We start from the raw sequence: 21,801 nt of genomic DNA, 5'->3' as shown, positions 1-21,801 counted from the left end.
CTGGATTTCATTGTTTATATCATTATCAGTATTTTGGTCAAAGCTATTCAATAAGTCTCTAGGGAGTTCCAAAGTTTCCCACATTTTCCTGTCTTCTTCAGACCCAAACAGATCCAACATACTCAAGACTGGGCAATTTACAAAAGAAAGAGGTTTAATGGACTTACAGTTCCACATGGCTGGGGAGGCCTCACAATCATGGTGGAAGTTGAAAGGTACATCTCACATGGCAGCAGACAAGAGGAGAGAACTTCTGCAGGGAAACTTCCCTTTTTAAAACTATCTGATCTCGTGAGATGTATTCACTATTACAAGAACAGCAGGGAAAGACCTGCCCCCATGATTCAATTAACTCCCACTGGGTCCTTCCCACAACACATGGGAATTCAACATGAGATTTGGGTGGGGACACACCAAAGCATATCAGCAAAGCAATCTCAAGGTAAATGCTGCAGCTGCAAGTGCCACTCGCAAATATTCTTGGGGCAAACAGGAAAAGGGTTACTGGAATTCTACATTGCATATTGTCAAGCGTGGATTTTGGGAGAGTAACATGTCTTGACTCCACTGGGAGAGTACAGCAATAATGGGAGAGTACAGCAAAAGTGATGTGTTTGGTACCCTCCTGGACACAGCCTTACGTGCTTCTTCCCTTGGCTGATATCAGTCTGTATTCTTTCCTTGTGATAAATGGTAACTGTAAAGATAACAACTTTCAGTGAGTTCTGTGAGACCTTCTAGCAAAATTTCAAACTTGAGGGTGTTTCTGGGAACCCTCCAAACTTGCAGTTGGTGTCAGAAATGAGGGACGCCTTGGAGACTGTGCCCTCAAACCTCACAGGTTGTCTAACTCTAGGTAAATATATCAGCCTACAAATTGTCTCCATCACAAATTAGAGGCTGCTTTATGTTTTTTGTTTGAAATTCTCTTAAAGTATGTTTTGAACATTGATATGTTATCTTTTCTCATTAAAAAAAAAAATTCCAGGCATAATGAAAAGTGTGTTCTTGAGTCTAACTCAGCTTTTTTTTCCTAGCTTCTAGATGGAAAACACAAGTGATAGGGGGTTGATTTCAAGTAATAATCATTTTATTGGAAGGGTCATTAGAAATTAGTTGGTTATATGATTCTACTTTTTGGGCTTTGAATATAAACTGAATCTAGAAGGCAGAACTTGTTGTAATTACTATGCCACACTTCACATATACTGTCTTAGTCCATTTTCTGCTGCTGTAAGAATACCACAGACTGGGTAATTTATAAACAAAAGAAATTCATTTGACTTACAGTTCTGGGGACTGCGAAAGTCCAAGATCCAGAGGCTGCATCTGGTGAAGGTCATTTTGTGGCAGAAAGCATCACATGAGGAGAGAGGCTGAGACAAAGTAGTGACAGTGCACAAGACAGAGAGAAAATGGGGGCCAAATTTATCCTTTTATCAGGATCCTACTCCCATGATAACTAATCCACTCCCACAGTAACGGCATTCATCCCTTCATGAGGGCATAGCCCCTATGGTCTAAATCACCTCTTTAAGGCTTCACCTCTTAATATTATTACAATGGCAATTACATTTCCAACACATGAATTTTTAGAGAACACATTCAAACCACAGCACATACCTGCTTGGGCTTGGGCAAGGGCAGGAATGTTACTTGATTCTCCAAATTTAAGTCAGCATCCAGACCTCGCTCTAATAGAGTTGGTTAATTTGGACACAGCTTTGCCCTTAGCATCTAATTAAGAATATTTTCCTTAATGGATATTCTTGAACTGCCAAAATGTTGGCACTGAGCCCTAGTCATGATAAGTAGGTTTACATTTTATTTTTAACTTAAATGAACAACATGTAGTCTTCATAGTATTTTTGGAGGTGTCCGTCTGCTGTATGTCACTGAAATCATTTGATGTGAAGGGTCGGAGTAGATTGATAAAAAGATAGATTCCAAAGGAAGTGGTCTGGAATAGGAGGAGGATATGCCAAATATGGTATAGGAACATTTCTTTGATCATCCTAGTGATCAAAGATGGACCAGCTGTTAGCCAGGAGGGAACAAATTTCCTTTCCTTTTTCCTTGTCTTAGTAGCATTTTAAAGTGCAAGAGAAGAGAGGTGGGGAGAGAAACTGAAGTTTCTGGCTTCCCTAGAGATGTATAAATTAAAACTATAAATAAACTAACTTGTACAGTTTAGATGACTATGGTTACAATGAGGGGAAATTTTTGTACTTATACCGTGTAGTCATCATTGTAATGGTTTCTGCTACACTACACATGGGCTGTTGTAATTCTAACAAAACATCTAAGCCCACACACAATTTTTGTTGCTTTCCCTCCTTTCTCCTCACAGATATGCAGAAGATATTTTTTGTGGTCAGCTGAGGCAGGAGTTTACCACTTAGGGTAGAGTAAGGAGAGAAAAGGACTCACTCTGTTTTAGCACATAACCTCCTCATTCTTGATTTTGACATCTTAGGCAGGATTGGACTTGAAAGGATATTTACTCATTGGCTGTTGTCATATAGCATATTAGTTTCTTTTGCTGAAAAATCACTCCAAAATTTACTGGCTTAAAGTAACAAGAATCATTTTCGTTCCCTCTAATTGTTTCTGTGGGTCAGGAATTCAGAACTGGGCACAGTGGGGATGGTTTGTCTTTGCTTTATGAAATTTGGGACCCCCAGCTGAAAGACTCTATGATAGGAACAATCTGAAGGCTCATTCATTCCCATGTAAGTACAGCTGGAATTGTAGGCTGAAGCACCCTTATATTTGTTCAATAGTTTACTATTGAACAAAGTACCTTCCCCTAACCCTTGAGTGGGCCTCTATCCTGGAAACATTGAAAGGTCCTGTTACTCATCTCTTGACCAATCTCCATGTTTTATGTAAAGATTGGTATATTCTCTTTTTATTCAATTTTCATTAGTTTTCCCACTTATGTTCTATTTCTGTTTCAGGATCCCACATTAAAGTTGGTCTCTTTAGGCTCCTCTTGGCTCAGACAGTTTCTCAGACTTTCCTTGTTTTTCATGACTTTAACTGTTTGGAGTAGTACTGGTTAGGTATTTTGTCTGATGTTTTTCTCATGGTTAAACTGGGATTATACATTTTTGGCAGCCTTATCTTTTTAATATAATTTGTCACTGTTGCAAAAGTCTACCAAAATAAAAATGTTTCCCTCCTCTGTTCAACAGTCCTTCAGTTTCTCCAATTGTCTGCAGCAGAAATTCAAATTACTCAGGATGCCATATAAAGCTTTTCAGAATCTGGCTGTTGCCTTCCTCTTAGTATAAAGTGTCACTCTACAAACCATTCGAGTTCTTTCCCGAAATGAAGCCCTAACAGTCTTGCAATGCCCGAGATTCATTAAAAAGACAAGGTAAGGTCACTACCATCAATGACTTTACATTTTAGGGGGGCAGGGTACATTTGCAAATAAATAAATGAATAGCATTCTACTTTTATGAAGGAAACAAGAAAGGAGTGGAGATTAAGAAGTACAAACAGTGTGGGAGTGAAGTATACTTTAGAGAGTCTGGGATCTCCTCTTTGAAGAACATAACTGTTGGTTTACTTGCCAGCCACCAGACTTTCCTTCTCTTTAGCTGTCTCAGAGGAGAGAATGTCTAACTCAGCTTTGTTTCCCCAGCGTCTAGTTTAGCCTAATTCATTAAATTAACAGTTTTGGACTAAATAAATGCGCTGAGCGTACTATCTAAAAATTAAAAATCAGTTGCTACCATCCCTCTCCCCAGATTTATCCTTGAAATACCTTTCAAATCTGTTTCTGGAAAAAATATTAATATCTGTAAGAGTCCCATCTGCGTCAAGCATGATGAGAAAACTTTTGTCATTAGGATGCTAGTATTAACTTCCTATTTTACATGTTATAATTCAAAAGTAAATTTAATCTTTCAAATCTAGACCTCCCGGTTTTTCTGGAATTGAATGGACATGGTAAAGTCTGACACACTGTGAGTGGGGGAATGGGGAATTGGCTGTTAGGACATCCTCAGAATGGTTAAAATTCCGCGGGGAGAATGAGGCTTTAAGGTGGACTCGTCCTCTACCGCTACCCAGGCAGACTTCATAAAGAAGGGCGAGCAGAGTCCGCCTGTGCGTAAGAGGACTACTTAATTCACGTGGGCCTCTTTCTCCATGCCACTTAGTACCACAGGAACCTACCTGGGTCCCGCGCCCCGCCTATTTCCGGGTTGTCGCCGCCGCTGCCGTCGCGTGCGTAATGACGTGTCAGTCTCCTGCAGACCCCGGAAGTGCAACTCGAGCTTGGTCGGGGCGCGGATCCCGAGAGGGAAAGTCATAACAACCGCACGAGGGAGTTCGACTGGCGAACTGGAAGGCCACGCCTCCTCCCGCCTGCCCCCTCAGCCCTGTAGCTGGGGGCAGAGCTCAGGTAGGACTGCCGTTTGCGGGGATGTGAGCTCCGGGGGCAGGCCCGGGTCGAAATCCGAGGAGGGTGCTGGCCAGAGTCGGGCTCAGGCGGGGGTCGCTGGCCCTGGGGCCCGAAGCTGTCAGGAACCACGCTGCATTCCCTGCGGACACCTCTGACTTGTATCTGGGTCCCCGCTGATGGGCAGGTCCCATGTGCGATTTCCAGCCTCCAGGCGGGAGCGACACGTGTGTTGCCTGGATGACTTTCCTTATATCGGGGCGTACGGGATTCTGGGAGTCCCTGGAGACAGAGTAATGGGCCCTCCTCCGCTTTCTTGGGAGTGGAGGTATTGTGGTTCTTGTATTAATTTTTTTTTTCCTACAAAAAGTGTTATTAACTGCTAGCGCTTTACCAGAAGTCATTCGCTGCAGACGGATTAAAGTGCAGTTATAAAATGTTCTCAAAACTTGTAACATGCATGGGCGCGGGTGGGACGTTTCTCTGGGATGCAGTATGAATGTATGAATTAAGTGTTGAATACTTTTGACTTTGAAATAAAGTAAGTATGTTTTGGAGGCAGTCTTCTCTTTCCCTCATCCAGGTGCTTAACATATTCTTTTAGTGCTCCAGGGTCTGTATCTGTTGGGCCAAGAAACTCGTTATTTGTGTTTTGGATATGCTGTATTTAATGACATGCAATGTTGCATTTGTCCGTTTCTCCCAAATCCTCAAAAAAGCTGTAGAGGGAAAAATTCTCTGGTTTTTGTCTGTAATAGAGGGAAAAATTCTCTGGTTTTTGTCTGCAAGTGCCTTGTATATTTATCAAAATATCAATGCGATTTTTTAATGCAGTACATGACATCGTTTGTATTAACGCATGCCGTATACTGCGTAACAAATATCGCATTGATAAGGTGTATTCTTTATCCTACAATGCGAGGGACAGTTACACTGTATACATTTAGCGAATGTAGAAACTGAGTAAGAGAGTATTTTTGGATCTGCTGGTACCAGGCTTCTTTCAGAATTTTCAACTAGGCCTTACTTCCACTTAACCAGTGAACCCTACACTGAAAAGTTAGGGTGCTGAGTAAGAGAGTATTTTTGGATCTGCTTCATTAAGGCCTCAGTGACAGTGCTGGTACCAGACTTCTTTCAGAATTTTCAACTAGGCCTTACTTCCCCTTAACCAGTGAACCCTACACTGAAAAGCTCTGGATGCTTTCCAGCTATGGCTGCTCCATATGGTAGAATAAATAGTACCAAGGCCAAGAGGGAAACCATGAGCATCCACCTATTTATTCATTTAGCAGATATTTACTGGCAACCTTCAGTGTGCGGGATAGTGTTCAGGTGCTGAGAAGACAGTCGTGAACAAAATAGAAAGTCCTTCTGCTCCTGGAACTTACATTCTAATGAATGGAGAAGTATAATTAACAAGTAAATACATAACGAGTAGTGATTAAGAGCTATAGAGAAAGACTGGGTGCAGTGGCTCACGTCTGTAATCCTAGCATTTTGGGAGACCGAGGCTGGCGGATTGCCTGAGCTCTGGAGGTCGAGACCAGCCTGGGCAACATGGTGAACCCTGTCTCTACTAAAATACAAAAAAATTAGCCGGGTGTGGTGGCGTGCACCTGTATTCCCAGCTACTCTGGAGGCTGAGGCAGGAGAATTGCTTGAACCAGGGAGGTGGAGGTTGCAGTGAGCCAAGTTGTTCAGATCATGTGCCACATAATTTCTATTCATAATGAGTTCAATTGAGTAATTTGAGTGTGTAATTTAACAATGTCCAAAACTGTAAAAAAAATTGTAAGTGTAATCTGGTAAGAAGGAAGGGCATTTTAAAAAATCTAGAATGTCCAATTGCCCATAAGTTCAAGGTAACAACGTCTTTTTTTTTTTTTTTTTTTAAACTATTGAATGTTTTGTACACTAATTTATTAGATACTCTTGGGGGTGCTACGTTGAGCTATTTCAGTTATAAATCTCATTTAAATCAATTTCTTTAGTTTAATGAATGAAAAATTGTATCACAATTTTATAACTCCTTGGCAAATTAAAATTGATTAATTTACTACAGATGAGATGGCAGATGACTGACTTACTCAAGGTTTCACAGCTAAGTTACAGAGAAATTAGAGACAAAAATGCTATACTGCTTTCTCTAATATTGTTTGTTGTCTCCATTTGGAGGAAATGATCTCTTTTGTAATATACATAATTGAGATAATTTTTGCTTCAGAGAAAATAACACTGTCAAGACCATCAAAGTAAAGCATTACTGTATATTTCCATTTCTTCATATCAGATTTATTTATTTTTTTACTTGGAAATTGCTAAGAAACTAGATTTTATTTTATTTTTAAACTTTTATTCCTTTCTAACTTTTATTTTTATTTTAGTTCAGGGGGTACATGTGCAGTGACCAGATCGGTAGTTTTTCAATTCTCATCCTCTTCCCAACCTCCACCCTGAAGTAGACCCCATTGTGTACTGTTCCCTTTGTCCATGTGTACTTAATATTTAGCTCTCACATGTAAGTGAGAACATTTTGTATTTGTTTTTTTTTCCTGCATTGATTCACATAGAATAATGGCCTCCAGCTCCATCCATGTTGCTGTAAAGGACATGATTTTATTCTTTTTTCTGGCTGTGTGGTGTTCCATGGTGTATACGTGCCACATTTTCTTTGTTCAGTCCATTGTTGATGGGTATGTAGGTTGATTCCACATCTTTGCTTTTTTGAATAGTGCTGTGATGACCATATGAGTACATGTTGTCTTTTTATTGGAATGATTTATATGCCTTTGGGTTTGTACCCAGGAATGGGATTGTTGAGTTGAATGGCAGTTCTTTCTGTTTTAGCTTTGAGAAATCTCCAAACTGCTTTCCACAGTGGCTGAAATTTACATTCCCCTCACCACTGTAAAAGCATTCACTTTTCTCCACAACCTCATCAGCAGCTGTTATTTTTTTACTTTTTAATAACAGCCATTCCAACTGATGTGAGATGGTTCTTATTTTGGTTTTGATTTGCATTCCTCTAAAACTCAGTGATGTTGAGCATTTTTTCATATGCTTGCTGGCTATGTGTATATCTTGTTTTGAGAATTGTTTATTTATGTCCTTTGCCCATTTTTTATGGGTTTTTTTTGCTTGTTAATTTGTTTAAGTTCCTTACAGATCCTGGCTATGGGACCTTTGTAGGATGCATAGTCTGCAAATTTTTTCTCCCATTCCGTAGGTTGTCTGTTTACTCTGTTGATACTTTCTTTTGTTGTGTAGAGGCTCTTTAGTTTAATTAGGTCTTTCTTTTCAACTTTTGTTTTTGTTGCAGTTGCTTTTGGAGTCTTCATATGAAATCTTTGCCAGGGCCTAGGTTCAGAATGGTATTGCCTAGATTTTCTTTTAGAGTGTTTATAGTTTTAGGCCTTACATATAAGTCTTTAATCCATCGTGAATGGATTTTTGTGTATGGTGAAAGGAAAGGGTTCAGTTTCAATCTTCTGCATATGGCTAGGCAGTTATCCCAGCACTCTGTATTGAATAGGGAGTCCTTTTCCCATTGCTTATTTTTGACTTTGTCAAAGATCAGATGGTTTTAGGTGTGTGGCTTTATTTCTGGGTTCTCTATTCTGTTCCGTTGTTTTATGTGTCTGTTTTTTTTTTTCCCCCCCCCCCAGTACCACGCTGTTTTGGTTACTGTAGCCTGGTAGTATAGTTTGAAGTCAGATAGTGTGATGCCTCTGGCTTTGTTCTTTTTGCTTAGGATTGTTTGGGTATTCAGGCTGCTTTTCAGTTCCATATGAATGTTAGATATTTTTTCTAGTTCTGTGAAAAATGTAATTGGTAGCTTGATAGGAGTAGCATTGAATCTGTAAATTGCTTTGAGCAACATGGCCATTTTAATAATGTTAATTCTTCCTCTCCATGAGTAAGGAATATCTTTCCATTTGTGTTGTTTCTGATTTCTGTAGCAAAGTTTTGTAATTCTCATTGTAGAGATCTTTCACCTCCCTGTTGAGCTGTATGCCTAGGTATTTTCTTTCTTTTGTGGCTATTGTGAATGGGATTGCATTCTTGATTTGACTCTCAGCTTGGACGTTATTGCTGAAATGCTACTGATTTTTTGACATCGATTTTGTATCCTGAAACTATGTAGAAGTTGTTTATCAGATCTAGGAACCATTGGGTAGAGAGAGTGGGGTTTTCTAAGTATAGAATCATTATCATCTGTGAACAGAGATAGTATGACTTCCTCTTAATTTGGATGCCTTTCATTTGTTTCTCTTGCCTAATTGCTTTGGATGAAATTTCCAGTGCTATGTTGAATAGTTGTGGTGAGAGTGGGCATGCTTGCCTTTTTCCGGTTTTCAAGGGAAATGTCTCTAGCTTTTCCCTATTTAGTATGATGTTCGCTGTGGGTTTGTCATAGATGGATCTTTTTATTTAAGGTATGTTCCTTCAGTGTCTAGTTTGTTGAGAATTTTTAACACGCAGTGATGTTAAATTTTATCGAATGCCTTTCCTGCATATATTGAGATGATCATGTGGTTTTTGTTTTTAGTTTTGTTTATGTGTTGAATCACGTTTACTGATTTACATATATTGACCCAACCTTGTACAACAGGAATAAAGCCATCTTGATCATGGTAGATTAGGTTTTTGATGTGCTTCTGGTTTTGGTGTGCTAGTATTTGTTGAGGATTCTTACATCTATATTCATCAGGGATATTGGCCTAAAGTTTTCTTTTTTCATTGTGTTTCTACAAAGTTATGGTATTAGAATGATGCTGGCTCCATAGAATGATTTGACGGGGAGTCCTTTCTTCTCAGTTTTTGGAATAGTTTAGTAGGGTTGTTATCCGCTCTTCTTTATATGTTGGGTAGAATTTGGCTGTCAATATGTCTTTTCCAGGGCTGCTTCTGGGTGTAGGCTTTTTATTACTGAATCAATTTTGAAATTCACTATTGGTCTGTTCAGGGTTTCAATTTATTTCTGATCAATCTTGGGAGGTTGTATGTTTTGAGGAACTTATCCATTTTCTCTAAGTTTTCTAGTTTGTGTAGGTAGAGGTGTCCATAATAGTCTCCGAGGGTTTTTTGTATTTCTGTGGGGTCAGTTGTAATCTTCACTTTGCATTTCTGATTGTGTTTATTTGGACTTCTTTCCTTTTTTCTTTATTTGTCTAGCTAGTGGTCTGTCAGTCTTATTCTTTCAGAGAACCACGTTTTGGTTTCATTGACCTTTTGTATAGTTTTTCATGTCTTAGTTTTGTTCAGTTAAGCTCTGATTTTGGTTTTTTCTTCTGCTAGCTTTGGGGTTAGTTTACTTTTGTTTTTTTTTTTTTGTTTTTTTTTTTTTTTTTGGTTGCTCTAGGTGTGATGTTAGGTTGTTAATTTGAGATCTTTCTAACTACTTGATGTAGGTGTTTACTGCTATAAACTTTCCTTTGAAGACTGCTTTAGCTGTGTCTCAGAGAATCTGGTATGTCATTTCTTTGTTTTCATTAGTTTCAAAAAATATCTTGAATTCTGTCTTAATTTCATTGTTTACCCAAAGTCATTCAGGGAACAGATTGTTTAATTTCCACATAATTATATGATTTTGGAGATCGGTTCTTGTACTGTGGTTGAGAGTGTGGTATAATTTCAGTTTTTTGTTTTTTTTTAAATCTGTTGAGAATTCCTTTATGGCTGAGTGTGTGGTCAATATTACATTATGTGTCATGTGCAGATAAGAAGAATGTATATTCTGTTGTAGTTGAGTGGAGTGTTCTGTAGATGTCTGTTAGGTCCGTTTGGTCAAGTGTCAAGTTTAGGTCCTAAATATCTTTGTTAGTTTTGTGCCTCGATGATCTGTCTAGTACTGTCAGTGGGTGTCAAGATGAGATCTTCCACTATTAATCTTCCACTATTATTGCGTGGTTATCTAAGTCTCTTTGTAGGTCTCTAAGAACTTATTTTATGAATCTGGGTGCTCCAATGTTGGATGCATGTATATTTAGGATAGTTAATTTTCATGTTGAATTGAACCTTTTATCATTATCTAATGCCCTTCTTAGTCCTTTTTGATTATTGTTGCTTTCAAGTCTGTTTTTTGAATTACAAAATTAAAAGAGCAATCTGCCTCTTTTTTTGTTTTCTGTTTGCTTGATAGATTTTTCTCTATCCCTTACTCTGAGTCTGTGCGTATCATTGTATGTGATATGGGTCTCTTGAAGATGGTATATAGTTAGGTCTTGTTTCTTTATTCAAATTGCCACTCTGTGCCTTTTAAGTGGTGTAGTTAGTCCGTTTACATTCAGGGTCAGTATTGATATGTGAAAATTTGATCCTGTTATGCTGTTAGCTGCTTGTTATGTAGATTTGATTGTGTAGTTGCTTTATGGTGTCAATGGTCTGTATACTTAAGTGTGTTTTTGTGGTGGCCAGTAATGGCCTTTCATTTTCATGTTTAGTGCTTCCATAAGGACCTCTTATAAGGCAGGTCTGGTGGTAGTGAATTCCCTTAGTATTTGCTTATCTGAAAAGGATTTTATTTGTCTTTCACTTAATGAAGCATAGTTTGGCTGGATGTGAAATTCTTGGTTAGCATTTCCTTTCTTTAAGAACGCTGAATAAAGGTCCCCAGTCTTTTCTGGCTTGTAGGGTTTCTGCTGAAAGGTCAGCTGTTAGCCTGATGGGGTTCCCTTTGTAGGTGACCTCTACCTTCTTTTTAGCTCCCTTTAAGATTTTTTCTTTTACTTTGACCATGGAGAATCTGATGACTATTTGTCTTCAGGATGGTTGTCTTGAATAGCATCTTACAGGGGTTCTCTGCAGTTCCTGAATTTGAATGTCTACCTCCCCAGAAAAGTTAGGGAAATTTTCATAATTTTTAATTATGTTTTCTAAGTTGCTTTCTCTCTGTCTCTGTCTTTCAGGAATGCCAGTGTGTCATACGTTTGGTCTGTTTACGTAATCCCATATTTTTAGGAGGTTTTTGTTCATTCTTTTTATTCGTTTGCCTTTATTTTTGTCTGATTGAGTTCATTTGAAGAATTGGTCTTTGAACTTTGAGATTCTTTCCTCAGTTTTGTCTATTCTGAGCACTTCTGATTGTATTATGAAATTTTTTTAGTGAGTTTTTCAGCTCTATCAGATCAGTTTGGTTCCTTCTTAAAATGACTATTTCATCTTTAAGTTCTTGTATTGTTTTATTGGATTCCTTGGATTCCTTGGATTGGGTTTCAACTTTCTCCTGAATCTTGATGATTCTCCTTGCCATCCGCATTCTGAATTCTATGTCTATAATTTCAGACTAGTTAAGAACCATTCTTAGGCAGGTGGTGCAGTCATTTGGAGGTAGGAAAACACGCTGACTTTTTTTTTTACTTTGGAATTATTGATATTTATTATTTCCTATGCTATAACATAGTTAAAGCTAATTTTCAGGAGGAAAGTTTCATTTTGTAATTATTCATTATTATACTGTGATGGGGAGGGCTTTAGTATTCTTTTTTTCCTGGTTATTCCTTTTTTTAAAAAAAAATATTTTAGGTTTGGGGATACATGTGTAGGTTGGTTACATAGATAACATGTGTCATAGGGTTTGTTGTATGTATTATTACATCACCCAAGTATTAAGCTCAGTATCCAATAGTCATCTTTTCTGCACATTGCCCTCCTCCTCACCTCCCTCTCTTAAGTAGACCCCAGTGTCTATTGTTACTTTCTTTATGTTCATAAGTTCTCCTAATTTAGCTCACATTTATAAGTGAGAACATGCAGTATTTGGTTTTCAGTTACTGTGTTAGTTTGCTAAGGATGATGGCCTCCAGCTTCATCCATGTTCCCGCAGAAGACGTGATCTCATTTTTTTTTTATGGCTGCGTAATATTCCATGGTGTGTATCTACCACATTTTCTTTATCCAGTCTGTCATTGATGGGCATTTAGTTTGATTCCATGTTTTTACTGTTGTGAACAGTACTGCAGTGAACATTCACGTGCCTGTGTCCTTATAATAGATATTCTTCCTCTGAGTGTATACCCAGTGACGGTATTGCAGCATCAAATAGTAGCCCTGCTTTTAGCTCTTTGAGGAAAAGCTATACTGCTTTCCACAATGGTAGAACTAATTTACACTCCCACCGACAATGTATCAGGGTTCCCTTTTCTCCACAACTTTGCTGGCATATGTTATTTTTTGACTTTTTAATAATAACCATTCTGACTGGTGTGAGATGGTATCTCATTCTGGTTTTGATTTGCATTTCTCTAATGATCAGTGATATTGAGCTTTTTTTCATATGCTTTTTGTGTACATGTATGTCTTTTAAGAAGTATCTGTTCATGTCTTTTGTTTACTTTTTAATGGGGTTGTTTGTTTTTCTCTTACAATGTTGTTTAAGTTCCTTGTGGATGCTGGACTTTCTCCTGAATCTTGATTTTTGCCAACTATGCATCTGACTAAGACAGATTTTTTTCCCATTATGTAGGTTGTCTGTTTACTCTGTTGATAGTTACTTTTGCTGTGCAGAAGCTCTTAAGTTTAATTAGATTCCATTTGTCAGTTTTTGCTTTTGTTGTGATTGCTTTTGGTGTCTTTGTCATGAATTCTTTGCCCGTTCGTAGGTCCAGGATGGTATTGCCTAGGTTGTTTTCCAGGGGTTTTATAGTTTTGGGTTTTACATTTAAGTCTTTAATCCATTTGAGTCTATTCTTGTATATGGTATAAGGAAGGGGGCCAGATTCAGACTTCTGCATATGGCTTGCCACTTATCTCAGCACCATTTTTTGAATAGGGAGTCTTTTCCCCTTTTCTTGTTTTTGTCAGCTTTGTCAAAGATTAGATGGTCATAGATGTGTGGCCTTATTTGTGGGCTCTTTATTCTGTTCTATTGGTCTATATACTTGTTTTTGTACCCATACTATACTGTTTTGATCCCTGTAGCCTTGTAGTATGATTTGAAGTCAGGTAACATGATACTCCAGCTTTGTTCTTTTTGCTTAGTATTGTGCTGGCTATTTGAGCCATAAAATTACTTTTCTGGTTCCATAAAAATTTTAAAATAATTTTTTCTAGTTCTGTGAAGAATGCCTTTGATAGTTTGATAGGAATAGCATTGAATCTGTAAATTGCTTTGGGCAGTAGCCATTTTAATGATATTGATTCTTCCTTTCCACCAGCATGGGATGTTTTTCCATTTATTTGTGTGTCATCTCTGATTTCTTTCAGCAGTGTTTTGTAATTCTCATTGTAGAGATCTTTCACCTCCCTTATTAGCTGTATTCCTAGATATTTGTGTGTGTGTGTGGCAGTTTTGAATGGGATGGCCATTCTGAATTGGCTCTCAGTTTGGTTGTTGTTGGTATACAGGAATGCTACTGATTTTTGTTCATTGATTTTGTATCCTGAAACTTTCCTGAAGTTATCAGCCGAAGGAGCTTTTGGACTCATACTATGGGGTTTTCTCAATATAGAATCATGTCATCTGCAAACAGGTAGTTTGACTTTCTTCCTATTTGGATGCCCTTTATTTCTTCCTTTCATCTGATTGCTCTGGCTAGGACTTCCAATACTAAGTTGAATAGATGTGGTGAGAGAGGGCATCCTTATCTTGTGCGGTTTTTCGGGGGAATACTTCCAGCTTTTGCCCATTCCATGTAATGTTGACTGTGGGTTTCTCATAGATGTGTCTCATTATTTTGAGGTATGTTCCTTCAATACCTAGCTTATTGAGAATTTTTAACGTGATGGGATGTTGAATTTTATCAAAAGCCTGTTGAAATAACAATATGGCTTTTGTCTTTAGTTCTGTTTACGTGATGAATCACATTTATTGATTTTCGTATGTTGAACCAGCCTTGCATCCTGGGGATGAAGCCTCCTTGATCATGGTGGATTAGCTTTTTGATGTGCTATTGGATTTGGTTTGCACGTATTTTGTTGAGGGTTTTTGCACCAGTGTTCATCAAAGATATTGGCCTGAAGTTTTCTTTTTTTGTTGTTTCGCTGTCAGATTTTAGATCAAGGTGATGCTGGCCCCATAGAGTGAGTTGGGGAGAAGTCCATCCTCCTCAGTTTTTTGGAATAGTTTCTGTAGGAATGGTACCAGCTTTTCCTTGTACATCTGGTAGAATCTAGCTGTGACTCCATCAGGTCCTGGGCTTTTTTTGGTTGGTAGGCTATTTATTAGTGATTCAATTTTGGAGCTTGTTAATGGTCTGTTCAGGGAATCTGTGTCTTTCTGGCTCAGTCTCGGAAGAGTGCATATGTCCAGGAATATATCCATCATACCTAGGTTTTCTAGTTTGTTTGCGTAGAGGGATGTTAATAGTAGTTTCTGATGGTTGTTTTTGTTTCTGTGGGGTCAGTAGTAACATTCCCTTAGTAATTGCTAATTGTGTTTATTTGGATCTTCTCTTTTTTCTTCTTAATTAGCCTAGCTAATGGCCTATTTTTTTTTTTTTTTTCCAAAAAATCAACTCCTTAATTTGTTGATCTTTTGAATGGTTTTTTGTGTTTTGAGTTCCTTCAGTTCAGCTCTAATTTTTGTTATTTCTTGTCTTCTAGCTTTGGGGTTGATTTGCTCTTGTTTCTCTCATTCTTTCAGTTGTGAAGTTAGGTTGTTAATTTAAGATGTTTCTAGTTTTTTGATGTGGGCATTTAATGCTTTGAATTTTCATTTTAACATTGTTTAGTCATGTCCCAGAGATTCTGGTATGTTCTATCTTTGTTCTCATTATTTTCAAGGAACTTCTTGATTTCCGCCCTCCCATGGAGGGTGCTGACAAAAGCCCTTCATTAGGCCAGTGACAGAAGGGTCTGTGTTCGTGTGCACCAGCAGTGGAGAGAGGTTGTAGGCATGTGCATACTGGCAAAGCAGTGGGGGGAGGCTGTGGGCGGGTGTGTGCTGACAGGGGCCTGTATCAGTTTGTTTTCATGCTGCTGATAAAGATGTACTTGAGACCAGGCAATTTACAAAATAAAGAGGTTTAATGGTTTTATAGTTACTTATGGCTGGGGAGGCCTCACAATAATGGTGGAAGGCAAGGAGGAGCAAGTCACATCGTACATGGATGGAAGCAGGCGAAGAGAGAGATTGTGCAGGGAAACTCCCATTTTTAAAACCATCGGATCTTGTGAGACTTACTATCATGAGAACAGCATGGGAAAGACACGCTCCCATGATTTAATTACCTCCCACTGGGTCCTTTCCACAACACATGGGAATTCAAGATGAAATTTGGGTGGAGACATAGCCAAACCATATCAGAGCCCATCTGCAGAAGTTCTCTGATGGTTAGGTGACATCTGCCAGCTGATGAGCTGTGGCGGTGGCCATTGGGAAGTGCCCCTGTTGGATATCTGAGACTATGCTGCAAGCTTATCTGGCCAGGCAGTGACTGGTAGAGGCTGGCAGACAGGGTGGGGGTGCTCAGATCAGACTGGCTATGTCGCCCAGGCAAGTTAGCCCTGTTCTGTCCAGGCCTGACAGTCAATATATGCTAAAGCTGCGTAGAGGAGCATGATGAGCTTTCGGTGATAGCCATCCATAACTGTGCTCCACTGTAGCCATTTCCGTGCCAAAGCCTCTGAGCTCTGAACAGGCTGGAGTCCTGTCCCTGCCACTTCTCCAAGCAGTTCTCCCTGCTAGCTCAAATGTCCATGGGGGTCATCAGGTCTCGTGTAGCTAGGATTCTGGAGGTCCATGGTGAGAGTAGGCCACTCCACACCTATTGAACTCACTCCTTCTCCAGGAGCCACTCAAGGCCAGAAATGAATCCTGGTGCTTGGCAACCCTGTGTTGAGTTCCCAGCTTCCTCCTCCTTCAGTCCAGGGTCTATGTCCTTTCTCTGTTCACTCTCAATGCCTTCCTTCCAAAGATTTTCTTGAAGTTTGCTGGTGTTCTTGATGGTCTCTTCTCTAGATGGGAGAAGCTCTTCCTCCATCTAGCCGGCCATTGTGGCTCTTCTTTCTTTGTATATTTATTTTAATCGTAGTCTAGATTGATAATGTACCAAGCCTTGCTTTGCTCAGAAGTTAAAGAGGTGCTAACAAGACTAAGACTGTGGATTTGGGCCCTTGTAAGGCCCTTTAATAGCTCTTTACAGGAATGATTATAACCACCAGTATAACTACTAACTACTTGGGATATAGCTAGTATTCCTATTCCCTGCCAATCATATTGCCATCATATGTAATCTAGTATAAGAAAACAGTAGAAAAGGTACTTGTACCTCAGGAGACACACTATTTGTATTAAAAAGAATAATTCAGAGTAAATATCCAAGTTAATGAAGACATACAAGTGATACCCCTTTCCTCTACAAAGCGTAGCTTAGTTTTATGTGCTTATATAAAATGTGGAGCAAGCTACAATTGTGATCAAGACTATAACCTAAGATGAGGCAAGTAAAAAATGTGAAAAGATTGATTAATTGTTAGATTAGATGCTCTCTTGATTTGAATTACCCATTCTTCTTGTTATCATCATTTTTGCCTGTACTATGGAAATGACTCTGGAATTAAGTAGTTTGGAATTTTGTTAATAATCTTGATCCATTTGGTTTAATACACTCTGATGTAATTTGAATACTTTGATTAAATGGTCATATCTGAGAATTGATGGGAAGAAAGGTCAGATCAGGCAGGTTGAGGATGTTGGGATAAAAAAGAAAGGATTTCTTTCAGTAGGGATTGGCTAAATGGGGATAAGACTCTGGTCTCAGAAGAGATGGAGAGCAGGAGAGATAAATGAACAGGGAAAGGCCTAAGATCTAGATAAGGGAAAAAAAACATGGCAAGAGTCAGGCAGATTTTCAGTTATTCGAATCAGTAATAGATGTATACCTAGTCATAAGGCAATCTGGACTTCATATTTGAGGATATTACCTTCTGGTTGGGTGTCTGCTATGAAGGTAAGACTTTAGTATAATGTTTTGTATTACAATAGATGGAAGTATGTATAGGATACTATGGGAGTGTTGTAAGGCTTTTCCTGGGGTTGGAGAAAATTATCCTTCAAGTTGAGAACCTAAGGATGGATCATTTAAAATAAAGCAGAAAGACATTCTAGATAGAAGAAATAGCTCTTAGCAGTCTGATGTTTGCAAAAACAAAAAGCAATTTGCAGTTACTAGAGGAGAAAATTTGATTGTAGTGAGAGGTGGAGTTGAAGGAGGAAATAGGAGCCACATCATGGCTATGTGTGTGTGTGCATAAGATGTGGGCAGAGAAGGCTTGTATAATTTGCCGAGGAGCTTGGACTTGCCTCTGTAAGCAGCAGGAACTATTGAGTGGTTACTCTTATCTTCTATTTAGTAAAAAACATAATCTTGCCCAAACAGAAGTCTGGCCTTTGCCCTCACTTTATGGATGATAATGCCTTGGGCCACACTAATGGTGTGATTGAGGATTGGGGCTGGCTACATCTGTTATAGTCTTCAGGCTGGGGCTGCCCATGCCAGAAATACTAACTATGTGACTTAGGGTGGGACTTTTGGTTAAGTAATATCAGTTAACCTGGAGGCTGACCTCAACCATATAGACAGCTAATTAGTCATTCATGCCTAAGTAACAGAGCCCCAAGAAAAACACTGAATACTCTGTCTTCTGTGAGCCTTCCTAGTTGGCAATACTCTGTGTGTGTTGTTAAACAAACAGCAGGAGAATGATGTGACCATGATGTCATGGGGAGAGGACAATGGCAGTTCCATGTTTGGTACCTTCCTAGTCTGTCTTATGTGCTTCTTTTCTTTGTCCTGTTAATCTATATCCTTTCCCTGTAATAAACTAACTGCGAATAGAATAGCTTTCAGTGAGTTCCGTGAGTCTTTCCAGCAAATTATGGAAACAGAATGGTTTTGGGAATCCTCTGAACTTACAGTGGTGTGAGAAGTTGGGTAGTTTCTTTTGTGGATTTTTTTGTCTATCTCTGTAGGTGCAAAAAACCCTTTGCATCATCTTTCTCTGCTTCTTTCTTTCTCTAATTTAGGACAAAATTGGCCTTTCAGTTTGAAAGCAGCGATAAACATACAATGCTGTTGAAGTAATGCATCTTCTAAGATGAGAGGATATTGGGGAAAATATCAAGACTATTATAATACAAATGTCCCTAAACATAATACAATCCCCTGATACTCTCCTTTCTAATTGCTATTGACTGAATTATGTCCCTCCAGTTTGTATATTGAAACCCTAACCCCAGTATGGTTGCGTTTGGTTTTATTAAGGTTAAATGAGGTCAGAGGATGGGACCTTGACCCCATAGGATTAGTGTCTTCATAAGAAGAGACATGAGAGAGGCCATTCTCCTGGTCACTTTCTCTTTACCATGTAAGGACATGGTGAGAAAGTAAAAATCTGCAAACCAGGAAAAGAGCCCTTGTCAGAAACCAGCCAACCCTCCTGGACCTTGATCTAGGACTTCTAGCCTCAAGAGCTGTGAGAAAATAAATTTAACTTGTTTAAGCAACCCAGTCTATGCAGTTTTGTTATGGCAGCCTGAGTAGACTGATACAAATTGTAATACCATGAATTGGGATGTTACTGTAATACCTAAAAATGTAGATGTGGCTTTGGAGCTGGAATATAGAGAGGGCCTGCAGAACAGAGTGTCAAACCAAAGGAGATTATTCTTGAACCGTAATGATGGAGTGGAATTTGCCTTCCTAAGTTTGGCACTTGTTTGGAACCCATCACCCTTTTCTTTCTTCTAATGTCTCCCTTTTGGAATGGGAATGTCTATTGTTTCCCTGTCCCACTGTTGTATTTTGGAAATACATAACTTGTCAGATTTCACAGGTTTACAGCTGGAGAGGAATTTTGCCTTAGGGTGAATCATACCTCATTCTTATCCATACCTAATTTAGATGATACTTAGATGAAACTTTGGACATTAGGCATTAGAGTTGATGATGGAATCAGTTAAGACTTTTGGGGCTGTTGGGATGGAATGAATGCATTTTGCGTGTGATAAGGACATGAATTTTGAGGAGGCTGGTGGCAGAATGCTATTGACTAAATTGAATTTCCCCATAATTCATATATTGAAGCCATAACATACAGTGTAGCTGTATTTGGAGTAAGGAGGTCATTAAGGTTAAATGAGGTCATAAGGATGGGACCCTGATCCACTAGGATTAGTGTCCTTATAAGAAGAGACACCAGAGAGCTCTCCCTTTATCCAGTAAGAATGCAGTCTTCTGAAAGCCAGAAAGAGAGTCTTCACCAGAAACTGGTCCTTTTGTATCTTTTTCTGGGACTTCTAGCCTCCAGACTGTAAGAAAACAAATTTCTGTTGTTTAACCCACCCAATGTGTGGTATTTTGTATGGCCGCTCAAGCAGATTAATGTACTAATTGATAGCTAGTCTTTGTTGTTGTTAACCAGCAGTTAGATTATTTGTGATCTAGTAGAGCACGGTTTCCTATATATTCCTTTTAAAGTTGAGTCATCTGAAATTATTAAAAAACTTGAAGAAATGTATCAGAAAGACCTCAATGAGGACTTTTAGATTGTATATCTTAAATGACTGAGCAAACAACACAGGTATATGAAAGAAGAAGGAAAGATGAAATGAAAGGTTTTGGAAAACTAATATACCTGTGTTCATGTTTTAAGAAGATTCAATACAGCTTTCCCCCCTACATTTAGAAAGGAGTTCAGTTGAAAATATTCATCTTCTAATAAGATTTATCACAGATTTAAGGAGCTGTGTCCTTTAGAACATTTTAAAAAATGAATTTACAATAACCTGCTACATTGAGGTATTTGTAGGGCTGTAGAGTTAAAGGATGTTTCAATTAGATATAAAAAACAAAGGAGCATCTAATAGAACTCAAACTATTAGATATATATTCATCCATAATTATGTGTGTGTATATGTTCCTACTGTTTTCTAGGCATGGTGAAAGCATTTTGGTAGACATCTTTTCAGTTGAAAATAGAAAAATCTAGGATTGAATCCATATTTGAGGAACTAAGTATAATATTTGAATTATAAGCATTTAAGTTTTTTACTTACAGAATTGAAATGGAATAACATTATAGAAATTTACCAATAAGATTTCAAGAAAATGTATAGCAGAGAAAAATGAAAAACACAAAAATAAGACTTGGAGTTAGGTTTTGGCAAGGAACAGAATTACCAGTAGTGACGTTAGAGTTAGTCCTAGATAGTCGTGATGTATCAGGAACCAGACTATCCAGACTTCGCTGTGGTACAGGAAGATACATCATGATTTTTAAATGAAGAAGTTTCAAGCACAAGGATATATACATAGATGGTAAAGACCTAAGAGCAGAGGGAAATATTATCATATTTAAAGATTTCATCGTAGCTCACTGTAGCCTCGACCTCCCAGGCTCAAGCAATCTTCCTACCTCAGACTCCTGAGTAGGTGGAACCACAGGCATGTGCCACCACACCTGTCTAATTTTTTGTATTTTTTTTTTTTTTGGAGAGACAAGGTTTTGCTATGTTGGCCAGGCTAGTCAAGCGATCCTCCTGCTTCACCCTCCCAAAATGCTGGGATTACAGGTGTGAGCCACTGCACCCTGCCTATTATTTTTCTAATGCCAAGTGCTTTGAAGAGGTGTCAGCACCTGTGCCAGTATAAGCAAGTCATAGTTCAACTGTTGCAAAGTAGAGAGAATGATGAAAGCTTGGTTTTGGAAAGTATTTTTGATATGAGTCTACTTTCTGAAGGTTTACTATTTTCTTGGATCATTGGAATCTTATTTTTATTAATGGTATATCTGTTTTTGGCCTAGATGTTACTAAGCTGTGTAGGAGAATATCAGTCAATTATACTCGCTACAATGTTACATAGAGCAGAGTTTACAAATTGGAGACCCCCAAACTAAGTGAGTCTCCATAATCTTAAATTTTTAAAAATTACTTTCCATCTAATTTAAGTAGAAGTTGGGCTTTTGATTTCTCCTGAAAAATTTTGAAGTTCTAGTCACACTGTGGCTCCATTCTGTATGGGAACAGTGTGGCAAGTCAGAACTCCCCTGAGATAAGCAATGTATTTTCCAGTTTGCTTCACTCTCCACTATTCATTCAGTATAAAGTATGACTTACAGGGCTTCACTGCCTACGAACAAAGTTGATTTCACTGGAGGCCATTTGAGTCTCTTCCCTCTGGCCTTGAAGCATTAATGATCTGTTCTTTCATGGTCTTTAACTACTTTCTTCAAGGTGGCCAATATGTTAAATCAGTTTGTGCTAAGTATTTGACAGATGGTGGTTGTAACTAGAATATTATTTATAGGTAATAACTCATTATTTTGAAACAGTGAATGATTGTAATGGTGAAATTTTATTTGTATTAGTAATACTGCAATAACTGCTAAGAACTTAGACATTTCAGTTTCATAATTGAAAACAAACTATTTATTTAAAACAA

General features: G+C 38.4%; 1 protein-coding gene across 3 annotated transcripts in view; it reads left to right on the top strand.

The window, feature by feature from the left end:
* The first annotated feature begins 4,256 nt into the window (after positions 1 to 4,256).
* The window catches only part of FAM172A (family with sequence similarity 172 member A), a 480,941-nt gene continuing 463,396 nt past the window's right edge, over positions 4,257 to 21,801 (top strand). The window contains exon 1 of one of the 3 annotated variants that reach the window (XM_025388508.1): positions 4,257 to 4,417. The gene's annotated coding sequence lies outside the window, so the exon portion shown is untranslated. The remainder of the gene's footprint in view (positions 4,418 to 21,801) is intronic. The other 2 variants (XM_025388509.1, XM_025388510.1) reach the window with 2 other exon arrangements.

The sequence above is a fragment of the Theropithecus gelada genome, chromosome 6, assembly GCF_003255815.1.
Source record: "Theropithecus gelada isolate Dixy chromosome 6, Tgel_1.0, whole genome shotgun sequence".
Classification (NCBI taxonomy): Eukaryota; Metazoa; Chordata; class Mammalia; order Primates; family Cercopithecidae; genus Theropithecus; species Theropithecus gelada.
The sequence above is the reverse complement of the archived record's forward strand: the minus strand, read 5'-3'. Positions and strand labels throughout refer to the sequence as shown.